Raw genomic sequence first — 12,488 nt, 5'->3', positions numbered from 1 at the left:
CAAAAACAATTTCCACCACTCTCCCTTCCCCATCCCTTTCCCAGCCTTCATCTCAGAGACATCCTCACACTAATCAGTGCTGAGAACACCCTCCAGAGCCAGGCCAGCCCAGGTCAGGCTGCTCACTGGGAAGGGCTGTTCCTGCCCTCGCAGGCAGGGCAACGCTGTCTCTGCAAGCAGCCCGTGCACAGGAGGAGCACCCCACTTTGCTGGGAAGCAGCACACCAGCCTCCATCTGTTCAGCCCCCAGCACCCACTCAGCATAGAACACTGCTCTTGGGTGGTTGTTGCCTGGTCTCACCCAGGGAGCTGCAGCCGTTCCCCAGAACACTCCTGCTCACTCCAGAGTCCCATCATGGTTCACTCACTCCCCCAAACCTTTAGGTAGTATAAATGTTGGTATAAATGGAGTATAAATGTTGAAGGCGGCACACTCATGCTCATAGCATGCAATCCAGAGGACCAACCAGTAATACTGACAGGTAACTTAGAGGTGCCAACACCTCTCCTTCATGTGTTTCTAGTGAGCATATCTTAGACCTTTGTCCTCACTGTACTGCACTCTCCCTTTCTCAACACTCCAGTACTGCTGCAGGGCTTTCTCACATCTGTGCTGAAGTCTTGTTCTCTGCTTATAATGACAGCTTGGACTTCTTAGGGAACCTGCAGCCTTATGAAAACAGCCATGATGTACCCAACTCAAGATCCCTGGCAGGATTGCTCTCCTGCTTTCCACCAATGGCCAAGAGGCTTCCTCCCACTGAGGCACCACACATCACACTCCTTACAAAAGTGAAGGGTAGTTGATGACCACAAGGACACTTTGGTTCCAAGGACCGCATACAGATAATTAAGACAGGTAATTAAGACCCATGCTGCCATTTCTTGCACTGGGAATTGCTGATATTTAATGACATTTCCAAAATATTTTTAATGGGAATTTCAGGTCTTGTTTCTAATATGACATTTATCTTCTATTAGCATGAAAACAAATAGAAAAGTCTGAAAATCATTGCCTATATTATAAATTACTTTATTGTTGGTTTTATTACATTCTCCAGTAAACTCTCACAATCTGTGCCTCCTCCCATTTTTGTGATGGCCAGCCACTGAAAGCCATAGTGTTTTCCATGTGATTTATACAGGACCCTAGTGATAACTTTATTCACCATGAGGATAATTATCAGCGATATTGTTAAGGCTGCTTAGTTGCCCTAGGGGATAATGTGTCAGAAAGGTTAAAATATTGACAAGCAACAAAATATGTATTATAATTACACTGGTGCCAGGATAGATAACTGGCTGTGAGCAAGGAACTGAGCTACATCTTTGCAGCCTTCTCCCAGAAAAGACAGAAATGCTGTGGTCACACTGAACACATCCCTACAGGACTGCAGCAGTCTAGGCCCATCACCTGGAGGGGACCCCAACAAAGGGCATGCTCCTTCTCATTCACATACATTGACCATTTAAGCTCTGACAACTGTGCTCTCAGTGAGTTTCTTTATGATTCATAATTGAACAGGATGCATAGCTGAAGTAGAGGAGGTTTTTCCACAATCCTTCTGTATTTCTTCCCATGTCCCCTAAAAAAGCTTTTCTTCATAAGAATGGCAGAAGGAGGGAGAGGAAAGAACTGGCATCTTTGAAATGAAACATTGATTTCTTCTGGGACTGGAGCAACCAGGTGCATGCCTTATTGGTATCATGGTATATAGGTATAATCTGAAGGATGTTGCTGAGATAAATTGCTTTTTGGTTCAGGCACTAACAAAACGAAGCACTGAATAACTTGGCACTACATCTGAAGTGAGACCATAAAACTAACCTTGGCCATTCCTCCAGATCTACTATTGTTACATCAAGACTAGACCGGGGATGGAGGAGCTCATAAATAATTTCTCATGGAAAGCACGTACACCAACCAGACAAAATCTCTCTCTGAGAAAATGTGGAAAAGTAGTAGACTTAACCTACTTCAAAATGTCATTTTTTGAAGAAAGAAAAAGCCAATCCACATCTCTTTCTTGATGCTTAAAGGATGTGTCTGGACCGCAGCAGCATGTTAAGCACCAAGCCCTGGACCTGGCTTTGAGCAGCTGAAAGAACTTGCTGCATCAAATTCTGTCACTTCCCTCCAGTATAAACATATTGGAAATAGATAGTCACCTATGGATAAACATGACTGAACAAGAACTGTAAAACATTTAATAAACTACATTGTTTAACTTTCTTCTGCTAAGGAAGTGCCAAGGACTACAGAAATTGTATTTACCTCAGGTTCATCTACATCTCACTGGATTTGTCCAGGGGAACATACGTAGTGTAGAGGACTGTGGTCCTAGAGATGAGGGTCACAGCTCTAGCCCAGCCAGCCTGAGACACCCTGCTGCATTTCTCTGGAATATGAGCTCGTGCTACCCTTTCACTGGCCCTTTGAATGAGTCATGGATGCTGGAGAATTAGAGGTAATTCAACAAAATATCATTTCTCTGTTCACCACAAGTACAAAAGCGAGAGCCTTTGGCTTTCTTTTATTCAGAACCAAGAAGCCTGGTGCTATAGATGCAGCTTTGTGCTCATGAGCAACAGTTTTTCAACCCAAGAGGTGCAAGACACACCCCTGGGGCAATAAGCAAATTCAAGTGCCCAACAGTAATTACAAATCATGCAAAAAATTAGCTATCGGGAGCCCACAAGGCACTCCAGCTCCCCTCTACAGACTCCCTGAAGTCCCACAGGAGATGCTTAATGCAGTTCTGGTGGAGAAGCTCCTTGGGTACTCACAAGCACATCTGTCTCCAGGCTTAACATTTACCCTAGAGCTAGACAATTTATTTCTGCAGCACACTGCTCAGGGCTTCAAATGAAAAGACCTCTGCAAGGGTGACCAGGGAGCTTGCCTTCCTGCCTGATCCCCAAGTTTTTCCTCCTCCATCCAAGGAGTTGTCTGGCACTCAGCAAAATATCAGAGCCAAGCCTGACTTGACATAAGGACCTACTCATGTCACCCCCATTGCCAGCTCCAGCACAAATGCACCAGAGTCCTCAGAGCATGCCATCTGCTCCCCATGCAAGGGTGTTTCCATAAAGAGGCATCACTGCAGTCAGCTCTCCCCTCACATAAGAAGGAAGCCTGAATGCCCAGAAAGGCTCCTTTTCTCTGAAAATTTGTTGTTAACTTCCCAGATGACCCCCACACCATGCACTGCAGGAGGTGTTAAAACATGGACAGATAACCAAGAGTCTCCTCAGATGACAGCTTTGTGGGACTGATTTAGAATGCCTGGCTCAGCTTGGCCACAGCTGGTACTGCCCAACACCCTGTGACAGGATAAGCAAGACCTGAGCAGCACAAGCTGCAACAGAAGCTCATTTCGTCCACAGGCACCTTGGGAACTGAACGTGTTTTACAGTGTTACATCAGGACATGGGGAACAGATTACATAAATGGAGGTGAATTAAAACCCATATCTCATGAGGGCAAATGGCTGTGCATGCAGCATCTGCTCAGCCTGCAGTTTCAAAGCAGCAGAAATTTTAAGTACTACCATTTACAAAAGGTTCATCTTCACCTTTTGTTTGACCGTAAATCTCTGAAGCTCACCTTGTTAAGGAAAAGTGTGGAACAGCAGGAGTCTTGTACCTCTGCCACACCTCCCCCAGTGCATTCCTCTCTGATGCATTACAGATCATCTCCAGGAGAGATACATCTACATTACAAAGCATGAATACTCCTTTCAATAACAGATGTGTCCACCACACACCTGACAGCAGGAGACAGAGTATTTAATTTGCAGTCACCTGCTCCCACCATCAGCTCAGCCTGCTCTGGGCAACAACCTTAGGAGGTATTTCCTAGGTGTGCCTCAGGGAGCAAGAGCACTGGGTTATTTGGTAGGAGTTTTCCTGTGCTTGTCTTTGGCCCAGTATTAAAACATCCAGACAAAATCACAGAGAGGGGCTGGTGTCAGCCTGGGGAAGGCACAGGTCATTATATCTTCTCTCCTACCAGAAGCACTGAAGGCTGAACTCCCTCCTCATTTGAAAGAAACACTTCATATTTACTGACAGAGAATTAGACAACACAGACTCTTAGAGGAAAGCATGATTAAATAACACACAGTCCGTGGCACAATGCATACAAATGCCTACGTTGCCTCTCTGTATGCTATCATCTAGCATTATAATATTTGTGAAGCACCAGAAGACTGTCTCTACAGGATTATTACCTCTAACTCCTAATAAAACCTCTCCTGAAGTATTTTCTTCCCATTGTGCCTTGCAGATGTTTCCCTTTTTAATTTGTCAGAGACAAGTAACTGCATCTCTGAAAATAACATTCTTCAACAACACTCTGTTTACTGACAGATTGCCTTTCTCAGCTAGTACTGATTATGTTTATCCTTGTTTGTCAGATGAGAAAACTGAACCCAGGCTCATGGTTTAGGTTAACAGCACAAACATGTTCTTCAAATAAAAATTAACTTTATATTATTGAAAGCTCAATAGCTATGAACAGATGAGAAACATGAAGTCTTCTCACAGCACAAGGGTCCCTGGCACTGGGCAACAACAGAAGACTGGAGAGCACTGATGGTATAAAGTCACTTCCCCGCCTAGCTTCTGCCACAGAACCTGCAGCCAGAATCTACCTGATTGCATGCAGGTCACAAGCCTCTGTTGTTACTGGGTTGCAGCTGCTGGGAACATACAAATCACTCGGTGCCTCTTCAGGGAACCCAATACCACAGGGCTGGGAAATTCCTCCTACCAGCTGCTGTCCATTTGTGCTATAGTCAGCACAGATCCAGGAATCAATATTACTGCTTGTAGGAATTACAAGCATTAAGGATGTTAGATAGAAGGTGAACTTGTCCTTTCCTAGAGCCAAATGCCTCCTCATGGCACTTAAGCAGCCTAGCAGTAATCTGCCCTTGCTGGATGTACAATCACAGGGGCTCTGCCAGCACTATAAACAGATGTGGAGAGCAGAATCAGCACCTCAGAGGACAGTACATCAGCAGAGCAGGTGCCAATGTGACCAAAGAAAGTCTGAGAAACAGAGCTCCTGCTCAAGGGAGATGGTGCAGAAAGGTGCCAAAGTCTCTTTCCTTCTTCATGGGATACCATCAGACTGAAATAAAAAACACAGAGCAAAGGTGTTTTTTTAAGAACAAGTCCCATGTTCTTAAGGGAGGTAGAAATTTCAGGATTCATCTACCCTGGACCCAGAAGCACTGCTGTTGAAGCCCCCAGTCTTCACAGCCAACAGACCTCTATCTCTACAGAAAGTCCAGTTCTACTAAGATATATGTAATGAGGCGTTTTGTCCTGTCAAGCTCACCTGCAAGAAGAAACAAAATTACTTGTCCCTGTTTCCTTCAGTGAGCTGTAAAGACACTTCTGATACAGCCGTTTGACAATGGCATCCTTGCTGCACCTGAGACTGGCAAATCTGTGTTAGTGACCTCACACTGTCCCCCTGGGTAAGTGCAGGGCAGGTTTCCAACTCTGCAGGCCGATAACCTTGCAGAGTTGCGTAGGCCAAGTAAAAAGTATAGGAGGGATTCTTCCTCCTAAAATTAAATAAACCTTATGTGAAAAATGCCATTTTGAGTGTCTTGAGCTGTCAGTTGCAGGAGAAAGTGATATTGATTTCTACAGAAACTTTATTTGAGTAACCTATTAAGTGAAACTTGACACCAGATGACTCCTGCAATTTAATTCCTGAGTGAAGTGCTGTCTTCAAGGCTTTGTGATGTTCTTTAACCTGAATGATGAAAGGCATTTTCCTTACAGCCATTTGATGATGGATCTCAGGGTCTTTGCAAATAAAGTCCTCCAAAGAATCTAGAACATGCTTTCACTGGCAAAGTGCAGCTGATACCCCAAATAACCCAGAACATACCAGGCTTTAGGAGCAAAGCTAAAGGTGCAAAGAGCCTGACAAGAGCTGCCAGACTCTGTGGCCTCCAAAAGTGCTGAGAAAGCCCCAGGATGCAGGAGTTCAGTGGCCACGGGTGTTACAGTCCTGCCCCAACCAACACTTGTGCCAGGGCAGCCCAGCTCAGGGCTGGGCTATGCTCAGACCTCAAAACCTCCTCCCCTTCCTCCTGCACATTTCTATCCCCTAGTGCCTCAAGGCAAAGCTAGAGCTGCAGAGGCATTTGCTTTTCAGTCCAGCCCCCTCTGCATTGCGCCTTGAAGACTTGTTAGCTGGCTGTGATCACGAAGCTGCCTGTCATGCTTCAGGGGCCACTCACTTCTGCTCAGCAAGCCTTTTACACAGTTTGTTCTTTTAAAAGAAGCCAATTTACTTTTTATTTGAAATTTACAAGAAACAATTAAATAGGAAAAGTGTCAGATTCCATTTCTTTCATCAAAATGGCTTAGTCATGTCTGGAGTGTCAGCACTAACAACCCCAGTCCTTTGGTGCTCACAGCCCAAGAGCTCATGCTGCGGCACTAGAGTGGCTGTGTAGAGCCCTCTGCTCTGTCACACGCCTTGCAAGGGCTGCTTGTGCTGTGAGCTGTGCCAGAGGTCCTTCTCACTCTGAAGTCCCTCCCAGGGGCCCTGCATGGGCAGAGACACACACTTACCCGCTCACTTTAATCCCTCTGTTCCCAAAGAAACAGGAGCTAAGATTGCCTCAAGTTTTGGGAAGACTTTTCCAGCTGTGTGCTGCAGGAGAGGGAGGAAAAGCACAGTGTCTGCATACAGGAGGAGCCTTCTATGGTGTTCTGAACAATGTGTAGGTCATAAAAAGCCTACAGCTTGGTTGTAAATGTGCTCATGGGAGTTCCACAAAGTTCTGGAGCTCAGCAAGCACCTAAAGCAAGTTTAAGGAGGGGGACAAAAGCACTGCCTGTGGTTCTGGGTTAGATGACAGTCTCCCACTAGGAAGCCTCAGACCACAGCACTGGATGCTGAGCAGACCTGGCAGGTAAAGTTGGCATCAACAAACCAATAACACATCTAAAATGAGACCCACCCTCCAAGAAAGAAGCTGCCTGAGGAGCTGCTCCCTCCCAGTCACTCTCAGCAAGCATCCTGGGGCACAGACAGCAGGCAGAGTTCCCCAGGACCATCAGTGCAGCACTGTGGCTGCAGGAGCATGCACTTGTGTCCTGCCTGCTGCTGTCCCATCTCTGACCTGTTCAAGAGACAGTAGAGCCCCGACACCAAATGCCTCCTCCTGCAGGCATCCATCCAAAGAGCTTCTGTAAAACTACTTTGTACATTTCCCCTAATTTCAGTTCAGTCATGGCAGATCAGCCTACAGGGTTTGAATGCAATTTTCTCATTGAGGTATACTAAGTCCTTCAGGGAAGGAGACAAAACTATGTAGAATCCATAGAAATTAGAGTAACATTTCTCTTTTGCATTTTTATATTTCATTATTATTTAGCATTAACCTTTTCTACTTCCAAATCATTAATTAATTTTACATTCCACTATCAGATCTGGGCCTTTAGCCACCAGAAACAGGAGATCACTGTTTGTTTCATACATACATGAGCTAAAATATTACAGGGAACCCAGTGGTCATTGCTTCTCAGAACAGGGCCCAGAGAAATCAATTCACTCAAGGCACACTACAGTCTGCTTGTTCAAAGAGGACACAATGACACTGATTATACATGGACTGCACTGCAATGCACCCAGCTCAGCTCAGAGTGTTTCACCCCAACAGAGCTTCTCCCTCTGCTCCCAGGGCCATCTCCATCAAATTTAAACACAACAGCTGGGAATCTGGGACCTAAGAACTTGGACAGTAAATACTGCAACCCAAAAAAATCAGAAGAGCATGTTTAAAACAGATCTCAGCTGAGATCTCTGTGCATCTCTCAGCTGAGATGCACAGAGCACCACTGCCTGTCATCAGCAGTGGAGGCTAGCTGGAACTGCTTTCTTGCAAAGCACCACATATGAGTTGTCATTCCAGGGACAGAAACTGGGCTTGACAGATACAGAGTTAAATTAATGATGACCCTTTCCATGTTAGCTGCCTGAGGGCTGGCAAGCAGCGGCCACAATCATCATTCTCACAACTGGCCTGTCTGCTGGGAGCCTGCAGGGCATCTCCTGCCCTGAGGAGAGTCCAGCCAGACCCAGAGCCACTGTCTCAGCCCACTGCACCAATCCAGCTAGGTGCTGTGCTCCCAAGACAACTCACACCACAGGAATTATTCTAAGATCAGCCCAACCTTCTGGAGGGAGGACCTGAAAAGATCGCTAAAGCCTCAGAGGGAACAGCAAAGGGAAACTAGGGCTCACCTATCCCACTGGCAATGCCTGGCAGCCCAGGACCCTGTCAGTTCAGCTCTCATGGGACCAGAATCTACAGCGCTCTGAAGAAGAATGAGGTTTTCCCAGTTGAGCACATGGCATGTGCTGTCACAGAGAGGAGCAACCAGTCTAATCACCCTGTCACCAGGTCAAAGCAGCAGCTCCTGCCAGAGACCAGCAATTTGCCACTGAAGCCAATTGCTGCCAAAGGTGTTGGGGTGCTGCTGGAGCCTGTTACACTCAACATACAGCTGATGGGCTGCCACATGGATCTCTCATAGCTGCATACCGATAGCTGATGGAGTATATCCTTAAAGACAAGTTTCCATCATTTAGTATGTTTGTTTTCTCTCCCTGCTGCCTTTCCAGATGCCAAGACTTCTTAAAAAGAAAGCACATAAAGCAGCAGTTAATTTATAAAACACTACTTTTTTTCTGAAATTTCAGCAAAGCTGAAACTTGACTTGAAAATTAACATCAGCTGCATTTACTCTACAAGTAATTAATTCACTTCATACAAGTGCTACCTTGGGAAAGAGAACAAGTCACAAACATATTCACCTGTCATTAAAAAAAGGCAGACAAAGTAAATAATTCAAGAGGTTTAAAAATAAATTCACACATTCGTAGAGGCAGACATCCAAGCTTCTTTTCATCTCCTCTCTCAGCACCCTGCTGTATGTAATGGAACAGTGATACAAATATAAAGGGAGAGAACACAGAACAAGTACTGGGCTTGACTCACTTGGAAACCAAAGGAGTCTGTTTGCAGTGACAGAGCCCTGTAGAATACACACAAAGGCTTCTGGATTTTCAGTTGGGCCCAAAGGAACCAGACCCTTGATATTCTGGAAGAAAATGCTGGCTTTCAGAGCAGATCTCTTTTGACTGTGTCAGGGAGGGAACCTGCAGCGCCTCCTCAGAGCTCTGTGAAAGGGGATATACAGCTGTGTTGTCTAACAGGAACCACATCAGCTTTGCTGCTGCATTTATGATGCAGCATTCATTACTATTGTGGTTCCAGCTGGTACTTTCAAGCCCTATATTTATTCTCAGCATCCTTACTAGAATGAAATAGTACTGCAGATGTATCAGTGAGGGGGCTGGCTGCCCCTGCTCTTCTCAAGGTTTTGTGTGCTTCTGAAGGATGCCAGGAGAGTGGCATGTGCCTGGCTCCACTGCCATGGGCCTCTGTCCCAGGTTGGGCCTGGGACTGTCCAGGGCTGGGTGCTGGCAGACCTCACCATAGTCCTTGCCTAGGAAGACACTGCTCAGGGACTTTCCCCAGAAGGCTGTCCCTTCAGCAGTTAAAAAGCATTTCAGAAACGATGGGCTTGGAGATCATGCCTAGAAATAGGAGGAAGAGTCTTTCCTGGCTCCACTATGCCCGGGATATTCTGAACCAGGGCACTAAGGCTACATGGGATTGATGTTCCTTCCACCTAGCAGTATATGCCTGACTATTCTACATAGAACTGGGAAACACAATTCCTAATACCAGGTAATAATTATCCAAGACTTCTAGTATCTTCAAAATCTCTAGAATTTTATTTCCCAGAGTATTTGAAAATTACTCTTTGTTAATGGCTAGCTAAACGTCTTTGAAGCTAAACATCTTTCCAGGAGCATGTAAGTAGCTCAGAGCAGTCATCATGCCTTGGGGCAGAGGAGTTACAGCTCACACAGACTTAGAGGAGTCCCCAGTTTTGCACACACAGACTGAGGCAGAGAACTGTGCAGAGACAGAGTCCCAGAAAAGAGCTCCCTTTAAAATATACAGAAGGCAGGTGGTATTTTGTCTGTAATATTCCCAGTGCTGATCCTTTTTTCCCTCCCTTGACATCCACCAAGCTATTCTCTCCACTTTCAGGTCAAATCTGCTTTATTTTTGAGAAATCCTTTTTTTTTCTGTCCTCTTTCATAGCAGCAGCAACAAGAATGGGAAGGTCTCTGGCATCTAAAACTAATTTCTTGCAATGCTTTCTTGCTGAAATCAAGAGGCTTCCTGTCATGTGAACTTAAATATACCAACCTCATGCAACCGAAAAAGTGAAGCCACCTTTCAGCAAAGAGCAAGAAATGGCAATTTATGGCAGATCCAGCCAAAGCAGTGATAGCATATTACTCTTTAATGCGTGTCAGATACTTCCATAGTACAAAGGAACTATATGGATGTTACTATACACTGCCCAAAAATTTTGTGCTCAACCCCCTATTTGGGCAGTGGCAGGACGCTCTCACTCCTCATCAACCACATGAGCATGTGGCTTCCTGAAAAGACTACATTTTATCTTTCACTACATGAAAAGCTCCTGTTTTCTCTTAGTTCAGTGGACACATATCCATAATGAACAGTACTTTGCTCACATGCTGCCTGCTTTCCCAAAGTCTTTAAAAAAGTCCTTCCAGTGTGTGCTGGCAAGAGACAGGGTCCCAGCAGGCCTGCAGCACCAAACACTTGGACTTCAGGATGCAGACCAGATGGAGCCGATAGCCAGCATTCAGACTGACAAAAAAGGGATTCTGTTAGCATCTCCTGTGGGGACTGCATGGGACACTAGCATTCTTTGGGCCCATGAAAACTGGCTTACAGCTGGCTGCGACAGAGAGGGAAAAAACTCTCTTACAAATGTAGTTCTCTGAAAGTGTTCCTCCTTGCAGAAGGCTAAAAAGGAACCAGGAAGCTGTGGGTGCCCCTCTTGGGGCAGGAGCAGGATAGCTTAGGTTATGCTGCTTCGTGACCTGTGATGATGGGTAAATACTGGGGATCTCCCAGGAGCTGGCTGAGCCAAGACTAAAGAGGAGCTGGTAAAGATGTTCAGGATCTAGCACAGAGGCAAGATGGATATGGATCTGGAAGCCTGGCACAGAGCCCTGTGGTTATCTGCTAGGGGTGAGGGAAGAGGAGCCCTGTGTCAGCACAGCTTCTGTCAGAACTGCTCTCAGTCTGCCTCAGCAGCCAGCATTCCTCTGCTTGGGAGGAGAGAGAAGAGCTCCTCTTTGATAGAATTTCATTTGTTCTCTTTTGTAATCCCAGCAACAGGATGGAAGCAGATAATGTGCAATTTGTTTTAAATTCAGCTTTATCTTGTCAGTCCTAGCTATAACACTGCAGCAAACATCATTCTGAAGAATAGAGATGCAATGGAGCAGGGTGAGATTCTGCAAACCCTATTGATTACATCACAAGTCATCACTATAAATATTTGAAGGAGAGAAAAACTCTTGATCTAAACATGTTCATGTAACAAATTGTGCAATTGAGAGTGAGTGAGAGATGGCTCTAACAGGAGAGGGATGCTAGAAAGCAAAGCATTTAAGCTGCTTACCTTTCAACCCAAATAACATCCATTAAATGGCGCATTGTGGAATGCATGCTATGAGAAGAGAAATACAAAAGGCTCAGTGTGCAGGAGCCTCAGAAGCACGTGAATAAAGTATGTCATGAAGGAAGCACTGTGTTTCTAATCACTACAGAGAAACTAAAGCACTTTCTACAGTTCCCTTTGGGACATAAGTTGTTTTGATATCAGCTGTCAGGTGGACTTTGTTACGAAGCAGAGCAACAGGACTTGGACTTAAAGGAGCAAACTGAAGGGGTCCCAGTGGTCCTCAAGAAATAAGGACACTCATGTATGATCAAGGACAAAAATGAGACCACTAGGTGTTCTTTGCTCCTCAGAAACAGCACTTCTACAAAGACAAACCATCACATGGTACTTTACAAGTTTTCCTACAGCACCTCTCCCTAGTCTCTGAAACCTGGAAAGGCAAAGAGACCCAACAGCTGTAGAGGAATAAGATAAAGAGCTCTGAGGCTGCCAAGCCCCCTGTCCTCTTTATAAAGACATTTCTGATACCAAGTGGAGTATTCAGTGGAATTTGGCAACAGGCATACCAAAACACAGATTCGAGATGAAAGGCAACAAGCAGTAAGAGAAAATACTTGTCAGAAAGCAAGCGCCAATCTGCACTTATCCTGTACTGTGAAAGCTCATCTGAACCAGCTCATCTGAACCAGCAAGTGCCAGGCTGTGCAGGTGTCAGACATGCTCACCATGGACACAGGTATGCAAAGGGCTTAGGTCTGTTACCATGATATATTTTCCCCACTCACCCAGGGGTAGCCCAGCAGTGTAACATGCTTGTCTTGGCCAAACCAGCCATGCTAAACCGTGCTCAGCACAAGCATTTG

This window comes from Ammospiza nelsoni, chromosome 17 (assembly GCF_027579445.1).
Source record: "Ammospiza nelsoni isolate bAmmNel1 chromosome 17, bAmmNel1.pri, whole genome shotgun sequence".
NCBI classification, from domain to species: Eukaryota; Metazoa; Chordata; class Aves; order Passeriformes; family Passerellidae; genus Ammospiza; species Ammospiza nelsoni.
The sequence above is the reverse complement of the archived record's forward strand: the minus strand, read 5'-3'. Positions refer to the sequence as shown.